Source organism: Salmo salar, chromosome ssa19 (assembly GCF_905237065.1).
Source record: "Salmo salar chromosome ssa19, Ssal_v3.1, whole genome shotgun sequence".
Taxonomy (NCBI): Eukaryota; Metazoa; Chordata; class Actinopteri; order Salmoniformes; family Salmonidae; genus Salmo; species Salmo salar.
The window spans coordinates 27,142,448-27,162,185 of NC_059460.1; the positions used below are offsets into that span (position 1 = coordinate 27,142,448).

Below are 19,738 nucleotides of genomic sequence, written 5' to 3' on the forward strand. Positions count from 1 at the left end.
CTATGGGGACAGCCAAAGAACCCTTTTGGAACCCTTTTTTCTAAGAGTGTAGGGTACAGTACATATTGAATACTGTAGACTCATCAGCGGAAGGCAGAGGAGTTGTGATTGCAAAGGACACACACACCCAGAGCCTCAGATCATCACTTTATAAGTATTATAATACGTATGACCCTATTTTTCTTTGGCGTTAGAATATGATAAATATTAGATCCCCTCTGTGCAGAACGGTGTCTGTCTGTATCTCTGCTGGGCCTACCTTTAAGAGCTTGTTCCTGCTGATCAGGGTCTGTATGTGGACTCCTGGCCGGCCCTTATTTGAGCTCTCTGCCTCTCGTCCAGTAAAGCATTGAACTAGAACATTAGTGCATGGGCTGCATGCAGTATTGATGTTGAGTGGTGTTGGCATTCCGAGTTAACTGTTTCTATTTTTTCCTCTCTATAAATTCACCATCTTCTCTGACTTACATTGTAGCCATGCAGTGAGTCAGAGCTCGAGGGCATTCATTTTTCCATGTTCCTCAGTACTCTCTCCCTCTCCCCCCCTCTCACTCCCTCTCCCTCTGTTTAATTATCCCGATTAAAAGGCAGTTCTTTCTTTCTTCCACACAGCCAACGAGGTTACAGTCAGCTAATTAAAATATTTAGTGCAAATTGTATGGCAAAGTGTGTTCAGTCAAGTTTAAGGTGCTCCTCGTGATTCAGAACAAACATTCATTTAGTGCCATTAACAATTCTGCTCCATTGATTCCCTGAGTTACCCTACCAAGGCTGCGGAGGATAAGGATTTATTTGACCCTCCGTTCTATTGAAGACAGTGGGAAGAGTATGATGTAAGGGCATCCAGAGATTCGCCACCATCAAGTTTTTATAAAACAAACAGACAATAATAAAGCGACGAGGAGGAGGAGGCATTTCATGCGTGTGTTTCTTGTTTGGGTAATATTGATCTCTGTCAGCACATCCTAGCCTCTGGGTTATATTCCAAATTGCACCCTATTCCCCACATAGTGCACTACTTTTGACCAGAGCCCTATGGGCCCTGGTCAAAAGTGGTGCACTATATATTAGATGTGCCATTTGGGACATACAACTCTAGTCACAGAGGAAGAAGAAGAGGAAGCGAGGGGGAAAAGAGAATTCATCACATCAAGTGCTATTGGCAAGAACCCTAGTGCTGGTGGGCCAGACGTCTGGGCTGGTCTGGGAGCAGGAGACAGATAAAACATGATCAAGCGGAGATGTCCTCTTAAGGCGCAAGCTCACATGCACACACACACATGCACACACACTCAAACACATGTGTGCGCACACACAGACAAAGTGAGCGTACACACACACGCACCCTACTCCACAACGTACCCACACCCACACACACACGCCTCTGACCCATATCTTAGGAGCTGCCTGGGAGTCGATCAATATTAATTTGCTGGGGATCTAAAGGTAATAGGTCCTGCCCTAGACAGACGGACCACATATGGTTGGTAGCTGGGGGCGGAGGGATGGCTATTGGCAGCAGCAACAGCTGTTAGCCATTTAATTCACATCAATTTAGGGGAGTCAGATTGAGACATGTGATCATGTGATAACTGGAAATCTGAAGCACGGTGAAAAAGAGGTGTAGTTTGTTATCGACAAGAGCCTTTGGTTTTAGCTGTGCTCGGTGCTTTGAAGGGTGTTTGATTGGTTCTGTGATCGTCAACTTTGATTGGCTGCGTGTCTCAGTCTGGGTGACCCCTGACCTTAATTCACTGCAGGGAATACTAGGTCGATCTCAGGTGATGAACACCTCTCTCTCTCTCTCTCTCTCTCTCTGTAACAGGGGTCGTCTAAAGGAGACCAAGGCACAGCGTGTATAGTGCTCATATTTGACTTTTAATGAAGATACTTAAACAAAACAACAAAACGACCAACAACAGTTCCGTAACGTACACTTTGACAAAACGGAAAACAACTACCCACAAAACCCCATAGACAAACCCCAACTTAAATATGATCTCCAATTAGAGACAACACGAACCAACTGCCTCTAATTGGAGATCATCCAAAACTCAACCGAGAAATAGAAAAACAAGAACAGAACATAGAAACAAAAAACATAGACTGCCCACCCATATCACACCCTGAACTAACTAACCAGAGAAAAAAACAACTCTCTCGCTCTCGCTCACGCTCTCTCTCTGTGTCTGTGTCTCTCTCTCTCGACACACCTACTCATTCAAGGGTTTTTCTTTATTTTGACTAATTTCTACATCGTAGAATAATAGTGAAGACATCAAAACTATGAAATAACACATATGGAATCATGTAGTAACCAAAAAAGTGTTAAACAAATCTAAATACATTTTATATTGGATATTCTTCAAAGTAGCCACCCTTTGCCTTGATGATAACGGCTTTGTACACTCTTGGCATTCTCTCAACCAGCTTCATGAAGTAGTCACCTGGAATGCATTTCAATTAACAGGTGTGCCTTGTTAAAAGTTCATTTGTGGAATTTATTTCCGACTAAATGCGTTTGATACAATCAGTTGTGTTGTGATAAGGTTGGTATACAGAAGAGAGCCCTATTTGGTAAAAGACCAAGTCCATGATATGGCAAGAGCAGCTCAAATAAGCAAAGTGAAATGACAGTCCATCATTACTTTAAGATATGAAGGTCAGTCAATGAGGAACATTTCAAGAACTTTGAAAGTTTATTCAAAAGCAGTCGCAAAAACCATCAAGTGCTATGATGAAACTGGCTCTCACAATGAGTGTCACAGGAAAGGAAGACCCAGAGTTACTTCTGCTGCAGAGGATAAGTTCATTAGAGCTCAGAAATTGCAGCCCAAATAAATGCTTCACAGAGTTCAAGTAACAGACACATCTCAACTTCAACTGTTCAGAGGAGACTGCATGAATCAGGCCTTTGTGGTCGAATTGCTGCAAAGAAACCAATACTAAAGGACATCAATAAAAGAAGAGACTTGCTTGGGCTAAGAAACACGAGCAATGGACATCAGACCGGTGGAAAGATTTGTGGTTCCAACAGCAGTGTCTTTGTGAGACACAGTGTAGGTGAGCGGATGATCTCTGCATGTGTGGTTCCCACCGTGCAGCATGGAGGCGGAGGTGATTTATTTTTAATTCAAGACATACTTAACCAACATGGCTACCACAGCACTCTTCAGCGATACGCCATCCCATCTGGTTTGCACTTAGTGGGACTATCATTTCTTTTTCATTAGGACAATGACCCAACACACCTCCAGACTGTGTGAGGGCTATTTGACCAAGGAGAGTGATGGAGTGCTGCATCAGATGACCTGGCCTCCCCAATCACACAACCTCATCGCAAATGAGATGGTTTGGGATGAGTTGGACTGCAGAGTGAAGGAAAAGCAGCCAACAAGTGCTCAGCGTATGTGGGAACTCCTTCAAGACTGTTGGAGAAGCATTCCAGGTGAAGCTGGTTGAGAGAATGCCAAGAGTGTGCAAAGCTGTCATCAAGGCAAAGGGTGGCTTCTTTGAAGAATCTAAAATATGAAATATATTTTGATTTGTTTAACACTTTTTTGGTTACTACATGATTCCATATATGTTATTTCATAGTTTTGATGTCTTCACTATTATTCTACAATGTAGAATAAATGTATGTGTACTATATGTATCATATCTGAACCTGCATGGGGCTGCTTCACACCATGACACCCTCTGCAACCTGTGTGTGTATGTGCACGAGAGAGAGAGAGAGAGAGAGAGAGAGAGAGAGAGAGAGAGAGAGAGAGAGAGAGAGAGAGAGAGAGAGAGAGAGAGAGAGAGGTGTCAGTCATAACATTATTAAGCACTAAAAAGCCAGGCAGAGTAGGGGATTGGCCCAGATTACTGTCATGGTGCTGGCACTTTGTAATTCATCACATCCTCACATCTCCCCTCCTGAGTCCTCGCTAATGCTAATGAATTCGATGGCACGCACACACACACGCGTGCACATACACACACAGGTTGCAGAGGGTGTCATGGTGTGAAGCAGCCCCATGCAGGTTCAGATATGATACATATAGTATCAGTCAAAAGTTTGGCCAGATTTTGACTATTTTCTACATTGTAGAATAATAGTGAAGACATCAAAACTATGAAATAACATATATGGAATCATGTTGTAACCAAAAAAGTGTTAAACAAATCCCTCGATCCTGTCTAGTCTCCCAGTCCCTGACGCTGAAAAACATCCCCACAGCATGGTGCTGCCTCCACCATGCTTCACCGTAGGGACAGTGCCAGGTTTCCTCCTGTGGCTTCCGAGTGCTGCAGAGATATTTGTCCTGGAAGGTTCTCCCATCTCCACAGAGGAACTCTGGAGCTCTGTCAGAGTGACCATCGGGCTCTTGGTCACCTCCCTGACCAAAGCAATTCTCTCCTGATTGCTCAGTTTAGCTGGGTGGCCAGCTCTAGGAAGAGTCTTGGTGGTTCCATACTTCTTCCATTTAAGAATGATGAAGGCCACTGTGTACCCTTCCCCAGATCTGCGCCTTGACACAATCCTGTCTCAGATCTCTACGGACAATTCCTTCAACCTCATGGCTTGGTTTTTTCTCTGACATGCACTATCAACTGTGGGACCTTATATAGACAGGTGTGTGCCTTTCCAAATCATGTCCAATCAACTGAATTTATCACAGGTGGACTCCAATCAAGTTGTTGAAACATCTTAAGGATGATCAATGGAAACAGGATGCACCTCAATGTATTTCTATTTTTTATTTTTAATACATTGGCCAAAATAAAATAAAATAATCGCTTTGTCATCATTGGGTATTGTGTCAAGATTGATGAGGATTTTTATTTATTTAATCCATTTTAGAATACGTCCCTACAGTATGTTGTGTAAAACTAATGAATGAGGCCAAATTTGAAATAAAATTAAAACTGGATTCCAATGCAAGGAGTCTGTTCTGTCAGTTAGAAGGGCAGCAGCCTAGGTTATATCACTTGTTGTGTTGCAAATTGCACCCTATTCCCTATATAGAGTGCACTGTTTCAGAGCCCTATGGGTCCTGGTCAAAAAAAGTGCACTATAAAGGGATTTGGGTGTCATTTGGGATGCAGGGGTGTCTAGCTTTGTATCACTCACTGGGCTCAGGTTGGCTTTGCTCTCAATGTCATTCTGTTGAATTACAGGATTAGGTAGCAGGACAGTCTTTCTCCCTCATTCAGTCTTTTAGACAGAAGCACACAGACACTCACGTAGAGGCAAAATACAATTTATTTATCACATGCTCCCTCTCTCTCTCACGCTCTCTCGCTCTCTTCCTCTCATCCTGAGTGCTGTGAACAGACAGTAAGCAAACATCATGTTGACATCACATGCCTTTCAGGTGCTGAATGAAAGGTTGGAAGATGTATTTTCCGGACATCGAAAATCCATTTTATACGGACGTTGAAAATATGTATTTGCTGGATTTTTAACAAACGTTTCTTCTGGAATTTGAAATCAGATGCATTTTAGGTGCTGAATGAAAGGTAAAAATATGTATTTTCCGGACGTTGAAAATGCAATTTACAGACATTGAAAATACATATTTTTTGGTCATTGATTTTATGGCACAATTTCAACTGCTATACATTTTCAATTAAGTCATTTTTGACACCTCTTAATAGGAAAGAGGGGCCAACAAAATATGTATACATTTTCCTATCTATCACATGCACTTATTTAACTATGTCAGAACCTTTAAAAATGGCAGCAATTATGTACAAACTTGTCTAACCCGCTGAATAAACCAACAAACCACTTCAACTACGATAACATTCCGAGTAACAGTTACAGATTTTTGTTTTCTTGCTATGACTGTGATATGTTGTTGTTTATCTACCATAGTTGAATTAACTGACTGTAAGTCACTCTGGATAAGAGTGCATGCTGAATGACCAAAATGTAAATGTTAAAAACAAACATTTGGGTATTATTCTAATGAGCTCCACCCCCAAAACAAGTACAAATGTGGTCGGCGAAAGGTTCAGATCCACATCTGAATGAATCATAGACATCCAGGCTATGTTTCACAAGTTTGAACATCACAGTGCATTACGGCACAGTTTAGTACAGTAGAACACAGAAGACTACAGTACAATACAGTGTGGTACGGGACATAGTTTTATTCAGTAGAGTACGGTACAGTACAGTATAGTTTAATTCAGCACACTACAATGAAGTAGAGTTTATTTCAGTAGAGTAGAGTACAGTAGAGCAGCAATTCTCAACTGGTGGGTTGCAACCCAAATTTGGGTGGCGGGAGGTTTTGAATGGGTCTCGGGTGTCTGAATAAAAAAATATATAATTATGAAGAAATACTCCAGTCTGAACTTAAACGACTTAAAGAGGTAGAAAGTGTGTAGTAATTATAATGAACTTACATTTATAAATAATAGGGGCAAAAAATGTATTATTGACAATGAAAGAGGGGAATGTTGTTCCCTTGTCATATAATTTCTACATTTACTATCAGTATAACATTAAAAATAGTTTTCCAGATTTTATTTGCCAATTATTTTTCGTGATGCAGAGACAACCTGGTTCAATTTGGGTCAAAACCAGTTGAGAACCACTGCAGTAGAGTACAGTGCAGTAGATTACAGTAGAGTTTAATTCAGTAAAATAAAGTGCAGTACTGTTCAGTAGAGTAGAGAACATTACATGAATGTTTGGTACAATACAGTACACTATACTTTACTTTTCTTTACTGTACTGTGTACTGTAATGTACTGTACTCTGCTGTGATCCAGTGTACTGTACTGTCCAAAGTTGTGTAACATAGATGGATATAATTGGTTCAGATTTGGATTGGACCAAAAACCAGCGTCTGTGGACATTGAAATCTAGACGGGTCCGGACCACACCAGAAAAAATACGTCCAATGCTTATGTGGGAGTAATGTTCTTTTTGGAAGGTTATAGAAGGGAAAGAGCACCCACACATGTTATTTGCAGTAAATATCAGTTAATACAACACCACTGAGCAGTCAGTCAAGTTTTGACCGTGACATGATGACCAACACACACATGCACATAGAGTATGCATACGTTCGCACACACTAAGGCTCAGCCACACAGAGGCTCAAATTGTATATGCAGTCATACATTTTTGCTTTTTGTCCGTCGAAAGTCAAGTCAACAACTATTTTCGAACTAACTGCATACAAAGACGGACAATTCGTACACGGAAAATCCATTCATCCGTCAACGGATGACCACCCATTTGAAAAACCATTGGCTCACACAAAATCTCTGTCATCATTCAGACATTATGGAACATTCATTCTTTTTAGTATCCTCTTCCTCCTCTGAGAGTGTTCCAGAGGAAAACCATCAGGAGAAGCAAGAGAAGCAGACGTAATGGAAACCTCTCACACACAGACACAATGACATACACGAAACACACAGACTCACAGAAATATGGAACACAAAGCTTTGACATTTCATAAGCTGCTGGGAGGCATACCGAGGATGCATACCAAATTGCGTCCTATTCCTTTTATAGTGCACTACTTTTGACCAGGGCCGGTCAGTAATAGCAGGTATAGTTCCCTGCCTGACAAATACCAGCATATTTCCTATGTCGTGCACTGCTTTTGACCAGGGCCCATAGAGCTCTGGTCAAAAATGTGAATAGGGTGTGATTCGGGATGCAAACCTGGCCCGGGATAAAGATGTTGGCCCTGACATGAGCTCCTTGGGATTGGTTTAATAAAGCTGTGGCGAATCTTCTCTTAAAGCTGTGGAAAATCCATACCAATCTGCTAATGTGAGAATGATTTCAACCGCCTTAAACCCCCGTCTCCTTCTACACTGGGTCGCCTCCAGTCAAATCTTACACCATGTACATCATACATCCATCTTCACTGATCCTGTCTGAGTCCCAAATGGCACCCTATTCCCTACATAGTGCACTACTTTTGACCAGAGCCCTATTAACCTTCAAAAGTAGTGCACTATATAGGGTATTGGGTGTCATTTGGGACATAGTCCTGTTCTTCTGTGTAATCTGGTGGTTTTCCTACTTTGTTTTTCTACTTTGCTACGGAGCCACAACAGTAATTTGAAGCGTAAAATTGCCCATTCTTTTACTGAGAGGTGACCTTCAATGAAAGCTACTTCTTCATACAGGTCTAAAGTTAAGGAAATGTGCCACGGTGTATCAATCCGTCTCTCTCTCTTTCTCTCTCTCACTGTCCCCCTTCTCTCTCTCTGTTTACCTCTACCCCCCCTCTCCTCCTTCTCTCTCACTGTTGTTTAATCCTCTTCTCTAATCCTCTGCTTTCCACCGTTAATTATCGCCTCTCATTTTCTCAGCAACCTCTGTTTTTCAGGCTGATACTGTGAGATTGTGTGGAACGAGCTGTAGGCCTGGGTTTCATCTCAAATGGCACCCTATTCCCTATTAAGTGCACTACTTTTCAACGGGGTCCTGCTCAAAAGCAGTGCACTATAAATATGGAATAGGGTGTTATTTGGGACACAATCTATGACTCATTCACACTATTTTCCTCCACTGGTTCAATAAGAGAATCGTCTTGCTGATTTTTTATTGAACTACCATGGGATTCCTGTGGCCTTGAATTAGTCAGGGGCTCTATGCTGTATTAAAATGGTGAACAACTGATTTTACATCAGAAATAGACCTACTTTGTGACATTTCATAGCCGGACTATGTTCATAACCTTTAAATAAATGATACGTAGATTTTATATAATTTCAGCCAGTAGTTCTAAAAGCAAGTAGGCGGTGCATGTACCAGTGTGCATGTGTCCTGTGTGTGCCGTGCATGTTGGCACTGCTTATGTTCTAACATGTCGATATTGGCACGATGTGGGCCCAATGCAGGTTAAGACATGTAGGCTGCCCACATTGGCCCCAAGGTAGGCCTCACATCAACTGAAATAAGCCCACCATTCTGGATCAGCTGACTGTGACATTGTATCAGAAAGACAATGAAGTTGTTACTTAATATACTGTGAGTGGACTAAGTAATTTGGTGTCACTCCAAAGTGGAAAGGTGGGATAAACGAGTCAGGAGTAGGTTTTCTTGATTGAACACTGTTCTCTATTGAGGGATTTCTGTCAATACAAACACTCCAACACAATCAATGAGAATCTCCCAAGGAAAAACACACATCTTCTCTTCAGATGAAACAGGAACATGTAACGTGGGTTGTCTAATGGGGACCAAGACGCGGCGTGTGACGTGCTCATAATTACTTTTATTTAACTCAAAATCAAACAAACAAACAAACCAAACAAACAACAACAACAACCGACTGAAAACAGTCCCGTCAGGTGCAACATACACAAAACAGGAAACAATCATCCACAAAACACAGGAAAAAACACCCCTACTAAATAGGACCCTCAATTAGAGGCAACAAGGAACAGCTGACTGGTATTATATATATAATACCAGTCAAAAGTTTGGAATTTTTTTAAAACTATTTTCTACATTGTAGAATAATAGCCCTTACACAGCCTGGAGGTGTGTTGGGTCATTGTCATGTTGAAAAACAAATGATAGTCCCACTAAGTCCAAACCAGATGGGATGGCGTATCGCTGCAGAATGCTGTGGTAGCCATGCTGGTTAAGTGTGTCTTGAATTCTAAATAAATCACTGACAGTGTCACCAGCAAAGCACCCCCACACCATAACACCTCCTCCTCCATGCTTTACGGTGGGAACTACACATGCGGAGATCATCCGTTCACCCACACCGCGTCTCACAAGAACACAGCGTTTGGAACTAAAAATCTCCAATTTGGACTCCAGACCAAAGGACAGATTTCCACCAGTCCATTACTCGTGTTTCTTGGCCCAAGCAAGTCTCTTCTTATTATTGGTGTCCTTTAGTAGTGGTGTCTTTGCAGCAATTCGACCATGAAGACCTGATTCACAAAGTCTCCTCTGAACAGTTAATGTTGAGATGTGTCTGTTACTTGAACTCTGTGAAGCATTTATTTGGGCTGCAATTTCTGAGGCTTTTAACTTTAATGAACGTATCCTCTGCAGCAGAGGTAACTCTGGGTCTTGCATTGCTGTGGCGGTCCTCATGAGAGCCAGTTTCATCATAGCGCTTGATTGTTTTTGAGACTGCACTTGAAGAAACTTTCAAAGTTCTTGAAATGTTCCGTATCGACTGACCTTCATGTCTTAAAGTAATGATGGACTGTCGTTTCTCTTTGCTTATTTGAGCTGTTCTTGCCAAAATATGGACTTGGTCTTTTACCAAATAGGGCTATCTTCTCTACACACTCCCTACCTTATCACAACACAACTGATATGCTCAAATGCATTTAGAAGGAAATAAATTCCACAAATTAACTTTTAACAAGGCACACCTGTTAATTGAAATGCATTCCAGGTGACTACCTCATGAAGCTGGTTGAGAGAATTCTAAGAATGTGCAAAGCTGTCATCAAGGCAAAGGGTAGCTATTTGAAAAATATTTTTTGGTTACTACATGATTCCATATGTGTTATTTCATTGTTTTGATGTCTTTTGAATATGTGGGTGTTCTATAACTTTTGACTGGTAGTGTATGTATTTTTTTTTACCAGATAAACTTAATATCCTTTTAGAGTCAACATTATGATGAGTCATATGTAAGATTTTTTTGTCAATAGGGTTCGAAAAAATGCTTTTAATCTGATATACTGTATGAACATGGAGCTAGGTTTTTAAAGCTTCAAAATATCCTTTAAGAGTGAATGTTCTATCTGAAAAAATATTAGTCCGAAATAATTGGCTTTATAGTTGCGAACCTTCATTGGTCTGAATGGTTAAAGCAATTGTTGTCTTTTTTTTTTTTTTTACTTAACAACATTAATTGCAAAATTGCAAACCACGCCCCCAAAATGTTGAATAAGCCCTCGCTTCTACATTATGATGTAGCTGTGATTGGTGTGGGCTAGCCCATTCTGGGCTTTGTGTAGGTTAGCCTGTGTTGGGCTTGGTGTGGGCTAGCCATGTTGGGCTTGGTATGGGCTGGCCCGTGTTTGGCTGGTGTGGGCTAAGTGTGGGCTGGCCTGTGTTGGTCTGGTGTGGGCCAGGCTGTGTAGGTCTGGTGTAGGCTAGCCCATGTTAAGCTGATGTGGGATTGGTGTGAGTTAGCCTGTGTTGAGCTGATGTGGGATTGGTGTGAGATAGCCTGTGTTAAGCTGATGTGGGATTGGTGTGAGTTAGCCTGTGTTGAGCTGATGTGGGATTGGTGTGAGATAGCCTGTGTTAAGCTGATGTGGGATTGGTGTGAATTAGCCTGTGTTGAGCTGATGTGGGATTGGTGTGAGTTAGCCTGTGTTGAGCTGATGTGGGATTGGTGTGAGTTAGCCTGTGTTGAGCTGATGTGGGATTGGTGTGAGATAGCCTGTGTTAAGCTGATGTGGGATTGGTGTGAATTAGCCTGTGTTGAGCTGATGTGGGATTGGTGTGAGTTAGCATGTGTTGAGCTGATGTGGGATTGGTGTGAGATAGCCTGTGTTGAGCTGATGTGGGATTGGTGTGAGTTAGCCTGTGTTGAGCTGATGTGAGATAGCCTGTGTTAAGCTGATGTGGGATTGGTGTGAGTTAGCCTGTGTTGAGCTGATGTGGGATTGGTGTGGGCTAGCCTGTGTTGAGCTGATGTGGGATTGGTGTGGGCTACCCTGTATTGAGCTGATGTGGGATTGGTGTGGGCTACCCTGTATTGAGCTGATGTGGGATTGGTGTGGGCTACCCTGTATTGAGCTCATGTGGGATTGGTGCGGGCTAGCCCGTGTTGGGCAGCTGCGGGCTAGCCCCACATTGGGCTAATGTGGTCATGTTTGCTGGGGACATTCTCCCTTCTGTTTGTTTGGATTGATAGAACTGTCGTGCTCTAGATGGCATGATAGAATTAACTTGACAATGGAGACTGAAGTACTATTACTTTGAGCTTTATATCTGAAGCATGGTAAGAATTAACACTGTGCATGCAGGCACACTTCAAACTGCAAGACCGCTCATTTACATATCCCCTTGACCTTCAACCTCAAGAGTGATAGTAATTGGTAGTTAAACACAGGGGAGTTATGGACTATCATTAGCTCCATTTATTACATACCCCCTCTTAGCTAGAGCTTACAAGTAGACATAACTTTTAACAATACATTTATTTTTTAACAAGAACATTGTATTTTTAATACTGCTGTAGAGTCAAAGGTAGCTGGTGCTCTAGTTTCACTTACAATACCAGGCTTCACCTCTGACACACTCAAGCACATAGCCTCGCTGGTAGTTTAGTACACCTACCTACTCTGGTGCACTGACTGGTGTGAGTCTCTATGACAGAGGGTTCTGGTCCTCTGTCATTTGTCATGTTCTGTCTGTGTTCATTTGTGTCTCTTTGTGTCGCCTCTTTGACCTCCTGGTCTGAATCAGAGGCGGTGATTATGACTTCTTCATTGTCCCTGTACCTGGCTGTTCTGTCAGGTCTGAGATGCTTTCTGTTTCTGCCGTAGCGAGCTCCTGCGGGTGTGATGATATCGTACAATCTCGGTTCATCTCTGATTCTCACCACTGTTGCTGGCTGCCATCCTCTCCATTTCTCTTTCCCTCCCGAAACGAAGGAAAAGGTGACAACGTTTTGTCATTGCTTGTCTTCTGCTGCAGCTGTCTGCGTTTCAAGCCATGCTGGACATTTTTGGGAGTCACCTGCTTTACTTGTAGGTAGGTTGGAGTGTAGGACACGTCCCGTGACAGGTGTGCTTTTCAGGTTCAGGGGAGCTGCGTGAGGGTCAACACCTGTCTGTTCTGTCGACTTGAGCATGTTTATCACTGACAGAATGGTCCTCTCAGCCATTCCGTTTGACTGGGGAAACCCTGGACTAGAATGAATGATTTAGAAACCCCACTCTTTTGCAAACTGAGCCGTCTCAGCACTCGTAAAGGGTACGTGATCTGCCATCAGTTCAGCTGCAATACCATGTCTAGCAAACACAGCTTTAAACTTTGCTATGACAGTACCTGATGTCCTATCCGACAGCCCAAGCACCTCTGGATATTTGCAGTAGTAGTCCACTATCAGAAGTAATGAGTGTCCTTGGAACTCATAGGTATCAGCACTGATTTTTTTTGCCATGGAGTGTGTGTGGTAGGAGTGGTTCTTTTTGGTTGCTGGGCAGTTTTTCTTGACAGGAAGTGCACGATTCAACCATAATCCATGCATCGTCAGTGAGGCCAATACATGAGAGCTCTGGCATGCACTAAGAAGCGTTGAATGCCCTGATGTGCAATGTGGAGCCTCTTAAGTACCTCAGCTCTAAAGTCTTTGGGAATGATAATACCTTTGTTTACCATGAGTAGTCCATCTTCAATGTAAAGAGAGTCTCTGATGTGCCAGTAAGGTTGCTCTTTCTGTGGTGCACTTTTCTTTTTGTCTGAACATCCATCTGACAAGGTAAAACATCTGTCGTTCTGCCCCTGAGCAAGGCTGTTAACCCACAGTTCCCCTGGCGCCGAAGACGTGGATGTCGATTAAGGCAGACCCCCACACCTTTTTTTATTTCAATGTTTTATTTAACCGTTATTTAACTAGGCAAGTCAGTTAAGAACAAATTCTTATTTACAATGACAGCCTACCAGGGAACAGTGGGTTAATTGCCTTGTTTAGGGGCAGAACAACCGTTTCCTTTTTTTACCTTGTCAGCTCGGGGATTCGATCCAGCAATCCAGCTCTCTGATTTAGAGGGGTTGGGTTAAATGAGGAAGACACATTTCAGTTGAATACATTCAGTTGGACAACTGACTAGGTATCCCCCTTTCCCTTTCCATCTCTGTGCAGGTTCCTCAGCAGGGCCTGTCTCACTGTCTGCATCTGTGACTGTTTTCAGCTGCTGCATAACAGCACCCTCCAGTGGCTGATGTGTGGAGACTGCATAAATGACTTTCTCATCACAGTCTGGGGTACAGCACTTGATAGCGTGTCTGCTATTAACCTGGGGTGTAGACAATGTGAATGTCATATTTCTGTATTTGAAGCAGCATCCTTTGAAGACAGGCAGGTGCCTTTCCAATAGGCTTGGTGATTATAGCCTCAAGTGGTTTGTGGTCAGATTGAACTCTGACCGGGACACAATCGTCATACTGGTGAAACTTCTTCAGTGCGAACACGATTGCCAGGAGTTCTTTTTCTATCTAAGCATAATTTTGTTCTGCCCCAGACAGAGCTCTGTTTACCTTGCATCAGAATAGCTCCAAGTCCATCTTTGGATGCATCAGCTTGTAATTCAGTCTCTTCCTGTGGATTGAAGAATTTCAGCAGCGGCGCAGTGGAGACGGCTTTCCTCAGTCTCTCCAGTGATGCTTGTTGTTCTGGGTGCCACTGCCATGCCATGTCCTTCCTGACGAGCATTCTGAGTGGTGCAGTGAGCGTGGCTTCATTTTGGATATACTGGCTTAGAAAACGTGTCATACCCAGTAACCTTCTGGTGGGGGAATCTGTGTGATTGCTGTCACCTTGGAGTTGTCTGCGTTGACCCCGTCTGCGCTGATGATGTGCCCCATGTACTTCACTTCCCTCGCCATGTACTGCATCCTGTCAGCATTGAACTTCACATTCAGGTGATGGACAGAGCTCTGTCCATCACCTGCTGTAGAATGTGGTCATGCTCTTCTTTGGTGTTTGCTGCAATTATCATGTAATCCGCTATTACATAGACACCCTCAATGTCACTGAAACTCTCTGAGTGTAACGATCGTCGTATATACTGGACCAAGGCGCAGCGGGTTGAGTGCTCATTTTATCTTTTATTAAACACTTGACGAAACAAAACAAGAAAACGTACGAACGAACAGTATTGCAGGCTAACACAGCAGTGCAACAACAACTTCCCACAAGGGACAGGTGAAAACAGGGCTACCTAAGTATGACTCTCAATCAGCAACAACGATGAACAGCTGTTCCTGATTGAGAGCCATAGCAGGCCAACACAAAGAAATACACAACATAGATAGAGCATAGAAATACAAAACATAGAACATAACCAAAACCCCGGAATACTCTAAACAAACACCCCTCTACATAAACACATATACAGTGCCTTGCGAAAGTATTCGGCCCCCTTGAACTTTTCGACCTTTTGCCACATTTCAGGCTTCAAACATAAAGATATAAAACTGTAATTTTTTGTGAAGAATCAACAACAAGTGGGACACAATTATGAAGTGGAACGAAATTTATTGGATATTTCAAACTTTTTGAACAAATAAAAAACAGAAAAATTGGCCGTGCAAAATTATTCAGCCCCTTTACTTTCAGTGCAGCAAACTCTCTCCAGAAGTTCAGTGAGGATCTCTGAATGATCCAATGTTGACCTAAATGACTAATGATGATAAATAGAATCCACCTGTGTGTAATCAAGTCTCCGTATAAATGCACCTGCTCTGTGATAGTCTCAGAGGTCCGTTTAAAGCGCAGAGAGCATCATGAAGAACAAGGAACACACCAGGCAGGTCCGAGATACTGTTGTGGAGAAGTTTAAAGCCGGATTTGGATACAAAAAGATTTCCCAAGCTTTAAACATCCCAAGGAGCACTGTGCAAGCGATAATATTGAAATGGAAGGAGTATCAGACCACTGCAAATCTACGAAAACCCGGCCGTCCCTCTAAACTTTCAGCTCATACAAGGAGAAGACTGATCAGAGATGCAGCCAAGAGGCCCATGATCACTCTGGATGAACTGCAGAGATCTACAGCTGAGGTGGGAGACTCTGTCCATAGGACAACAATCAGTCGTATACTGCACAAATCTGGCCTTTATGGAAGAGTGGCAAGAAGAAAGCCATTTCTTAAAGATATCCATAAAAAGTGTTGTTTAAAGTTTGCCACTAGCCACCTGGGAGACACACCAAACATGTGGAAGAAGGTGCTCTGGTCAGATGAAACCAAAATCAAACTTTTTGGCAACAATGCAAAACGTTATGTTTGGCGTAAAAGCAACACAGCTCGTCACCCTGAACACACCATCCCCACTGTCAAACATGGTGGTGGCAGCATCGTGGTTTGGGCCTGCTTGGTTCAAATTGATGGTTCAAATTGATGGGAAGATGGATGGAGCCAAATACAGGACCATTCTGGAAGAAAACCTGATGGAGTCTGCAAAAGACCTGAGACTGGGACGGAGATTTGTCTTCCAACAAGACAATGATCCAAAACATAAAGCAAAATCTACAATGGAATGGTTCACAAATAAACATATCCAGGTGTTAGAATGGCCAAGTCAAAGTCCAGACCTGAATCCAATCGAGAATCTGTGGAAAGAACTGAAAACTGCTGTTTACAAACGCTCTCCATCCAACCTCACTGAGCTCGAGCTGTTTTGCAAGGAGGAATGGGCAAAAATGTCAGTCTCTCGATGTGCATCACTGATAGAGACATACCCCAAGCGACTTACAGCTGTAATCGCAGCAAAAGGTGGCGCTACAAAGTATTAAGTTAAGGGGGCTGAATAATTTTGCACGCCCAATTTTTCAGTTTTTTATTTGTTAAAAAAGTTTGATATATCCAATACATTTCGTTCCACTTCATAATTGTGTCCCACTTGTTGTTGATTCTTCACAAAAGTGTGGCAAAAGGTCGAAAAGTTCAAGGGGGCCGAATACTTTCGCAAGGCACTGTAACAACACACCCCGAACCACATAAAACAAACACCCCCCTGCCACGTCCTGACCAAACTACAATAACAAATAACCCCTTTACTGGTCAGGACGTGACAGTACCTCCCCCCCCAAAGGTGCAGACCCCGGATGCACCTCACACAAAAATTAACATAAAAGTAAACCCCCAAACTAAAGGGAGGGAAGGGAGGGAGGCTGCCGTCACCGACGGTTCCCGTGCTACACCCCCCCTCCCCAAACCTCCTACTGTGGAGGTGGTTCAGGCTCTAGCCTTAGTCCCTCACCTAACCTGTCCACCCTCGCTGAATACCTCAGGCTGAAGCGCGTCGCTGTAGACCTCGGGCAGAAGGGCGACTCTGGGAGCTCCGGACTGTAGGACGACTCTGGGAGCTCCGGACTGTAGGGCGACTCTGGGAGCTCCGGACTGTAGGGCGACTCTGGGAGCTCCGGACTGTAGGGCGACTCTGGCTGCGCCGGCTTCGGACTGTAGGGTGACTCTGGCTGCGCCGGGTCCGGACTGTAGGGCGACTCTGGCTGCGCCGGGTCCGGACTGTAGGGCGACTCTGGCTGCGCCGGGTCCGGACTGTAGGGCGACTCTGGCTGCGCCGGTTCCGGACTGTAGGGCGACACTGGCTGCGCCGGTTCCGGACTGTAGGGCGACACTGGCTGCGCCGGTTCCGGACTGTAGGCCGTCTCACTCGGATCCGGACTGTAGGCCGTCTCACTCGGTTCCGGACAGTAGGCCGTCACACTCGGTTCCGGACAGTAGGCCGTCTCACTCGGTTCCGGACAGTAGGCCGTCTCACTCAGTTCCGGACTGTGGGCCATCTCTAGATGGGGCACTGTCGCCGGAATCTCTGGACGGGGTACTGTTGCCGGACACTCTGGACGGGGCACTGTTGCCGGAAGCTCTGGACGGGGCACTGTTGCCGGAAGCTCTGGACGGGGCACTGTTGCCGGAAGCTCTAGACGAGGCACTATTGCCGGAAAATCTGGACGAGGCACTATTGCCGGAAGCTCTGGACGGGGTACTGTCGTCGGAAGCTTTGGACGGGGACTGTGAACTGAAAGCCTGATGCGTGGGGCTGGTAGTGGAGGTACCAGACTGGAGACACGCACCCCAAGGCTAGTGCGAGGTGCAGGAACAGGATGAGTTGGACTGGGCTGACGCACTGGAAGCCTGGTGCGTGGGGCTGGTAGTGGAGGTACCAGACTGGAGACACGCACCCCAAGGCTAGTGCGAGGAGCAGGAACAGGACGAGTTGGACTGGGCTGAAGCACTGGAGGCCTGGTGCGTGGTGCTGGTAGTGGAGGTACCAGACTGGAGACACGCACCCCAAGGCTAGTGCGAGGAGCAGGAACAGGACGAGTTGGACTGGGCTGACGCACTGGAGGCCTGGTGCGTGGTGCTGGTAGTGGAGGTACCAGACTGGAGACACGCACCCCAAGGCTAGTGCGAGGAGCAGGAACAGGACGAGTTGGACTCGGCTGACGCACTGCAGGCCTGGTGCGTGGGGCTGGCTTTGGATATGCCAGACTGGATACACGCACCTCAGGGCTGGTGCGAGGAGCGGGAACAGGATACAGTGGGCCGTGAAGGCACACTGGCGGTCTCGAGCGCAGTACTGGCACCACCCTTACTGGCTGGATGCCCGCTTCCCCCTGGCAAATGCGGGGCGCTGGCACCGCGCACACCGGCCTGTGAATGCTCGGCCTCGACGCCGTGCGCATCACCCCATAGCACGGGGCCTGACCAGTAACATGCTGCCTCCGGTAAGCATGGGGAGTTGGCTTGGGGCTTAAGCCTGAGAGGCAGCCCCAATAAAAAAAAATTGGGGGGGCACACGGGTAGTTTGGCTGGGCCAGGGTTAAATGCCAACCGTCTACCAATATAACAGTCCCGGTCCACTCCAGCCTTCCTGGCTGCCTCCACCTGTTCCCATGGGAGGCGATCCCTTCCAGCCTGGATCTCCTCCCATGTGTAGGATCCTTTTCCTTCCAAGATGTCCTCCCAAGTCCATGACTCCTTGTAGTCCACCTGCTGCTCCTTCCTCCGCTGCTTGGTCCTTTGGTGGTGGGAAGTTCTGTAACGATCGTCGTATATACTGGACCAAGGCGCAGCGGGTTGAGTGCTCATTTTATCTTTTATTAAACACTTGACGAAACAAAACAAGAAAACGTACGAACGAACAGTATTGCAGGCTAACACAGCAGTGCAACAATAACTTCCCACAAGGGACAGGTGAAAACAGGGCTACCTAAGTATGACTCTCAATCAGCAACAACGATGTACAGCTGTTTCTGATTCAGAGCCATAGCAGGCCAACACAAAGAAATACACAACATAGATAGAGCATAGAAATACAAAACACAGAACATAACCAAAACCCCGGAATACTCTAAACAAACACCCCTCTACATAAACACATATAACAACACACCCCGAACCACATAAAACAAACACCCCCCTGCCACGTCCTGACCAAACTACAATAACAAATAACCCCTTTACTGGTCAGGACGTGACACTGAGTTAATCTGCTGAAATACCTCGCTGGCAATTTTTATGCCAAAAGGTAAGCGATTGAACCGGTACCTCACTCATGGGGTATTGTGCAGAGATCAGCTGATTCCTCATCCAGCTTGATTTGCCAATACCCCTCTTTCTCATCTAGGACTGTGAAGATCTTCTTACCTGCTAGTTTGCGTTGTACATCCTGTGAGGTGGGAATGGAGAAGTGTTGGCACTGTATGGCCTTGTTCAGGTTCTTAAGATCTTAACCCTAATGCTGTTGGTTTTGTTACTTTGCTGACCACACCCCTCTGCTCTTAATTGTCCAATGTCTCTTTCAGCCAGTGGTGGAAAAAGTACTCAATTGTCATACTTGAGTAAAAGTAATAATACCTTAATAGAAAATTACTCAAGTAAAAGTGAAAGTCACCCAGTAAAATACTACTTGAATAAAAGTCTAAAAGTATTTGGTTTTATGTATATTTAAGTATCAAAAGTAAATGGAATTGCTAAAATGTACTTAAGTATCAAAAGTAAAAGTATAAATAGTTTGAACTTCCTT

The 19,738-nt window shown here is 44.4% G+C and overlaps 1 protein-coding gene across 3 annotated transcripts in view; it reads left to right on the forward strand.

Moving 5' to 3' along the window:
- LOC106578647 (disks large-associated protein 1) overlaps positions 1–19,738 on the forward strand; it is a 287,047-nt gene that overhangs the window by 212,023 nt on the left and 55,286 nt on the right. The gene's annotated exons all lie outside the window — the stretch shown is intronic.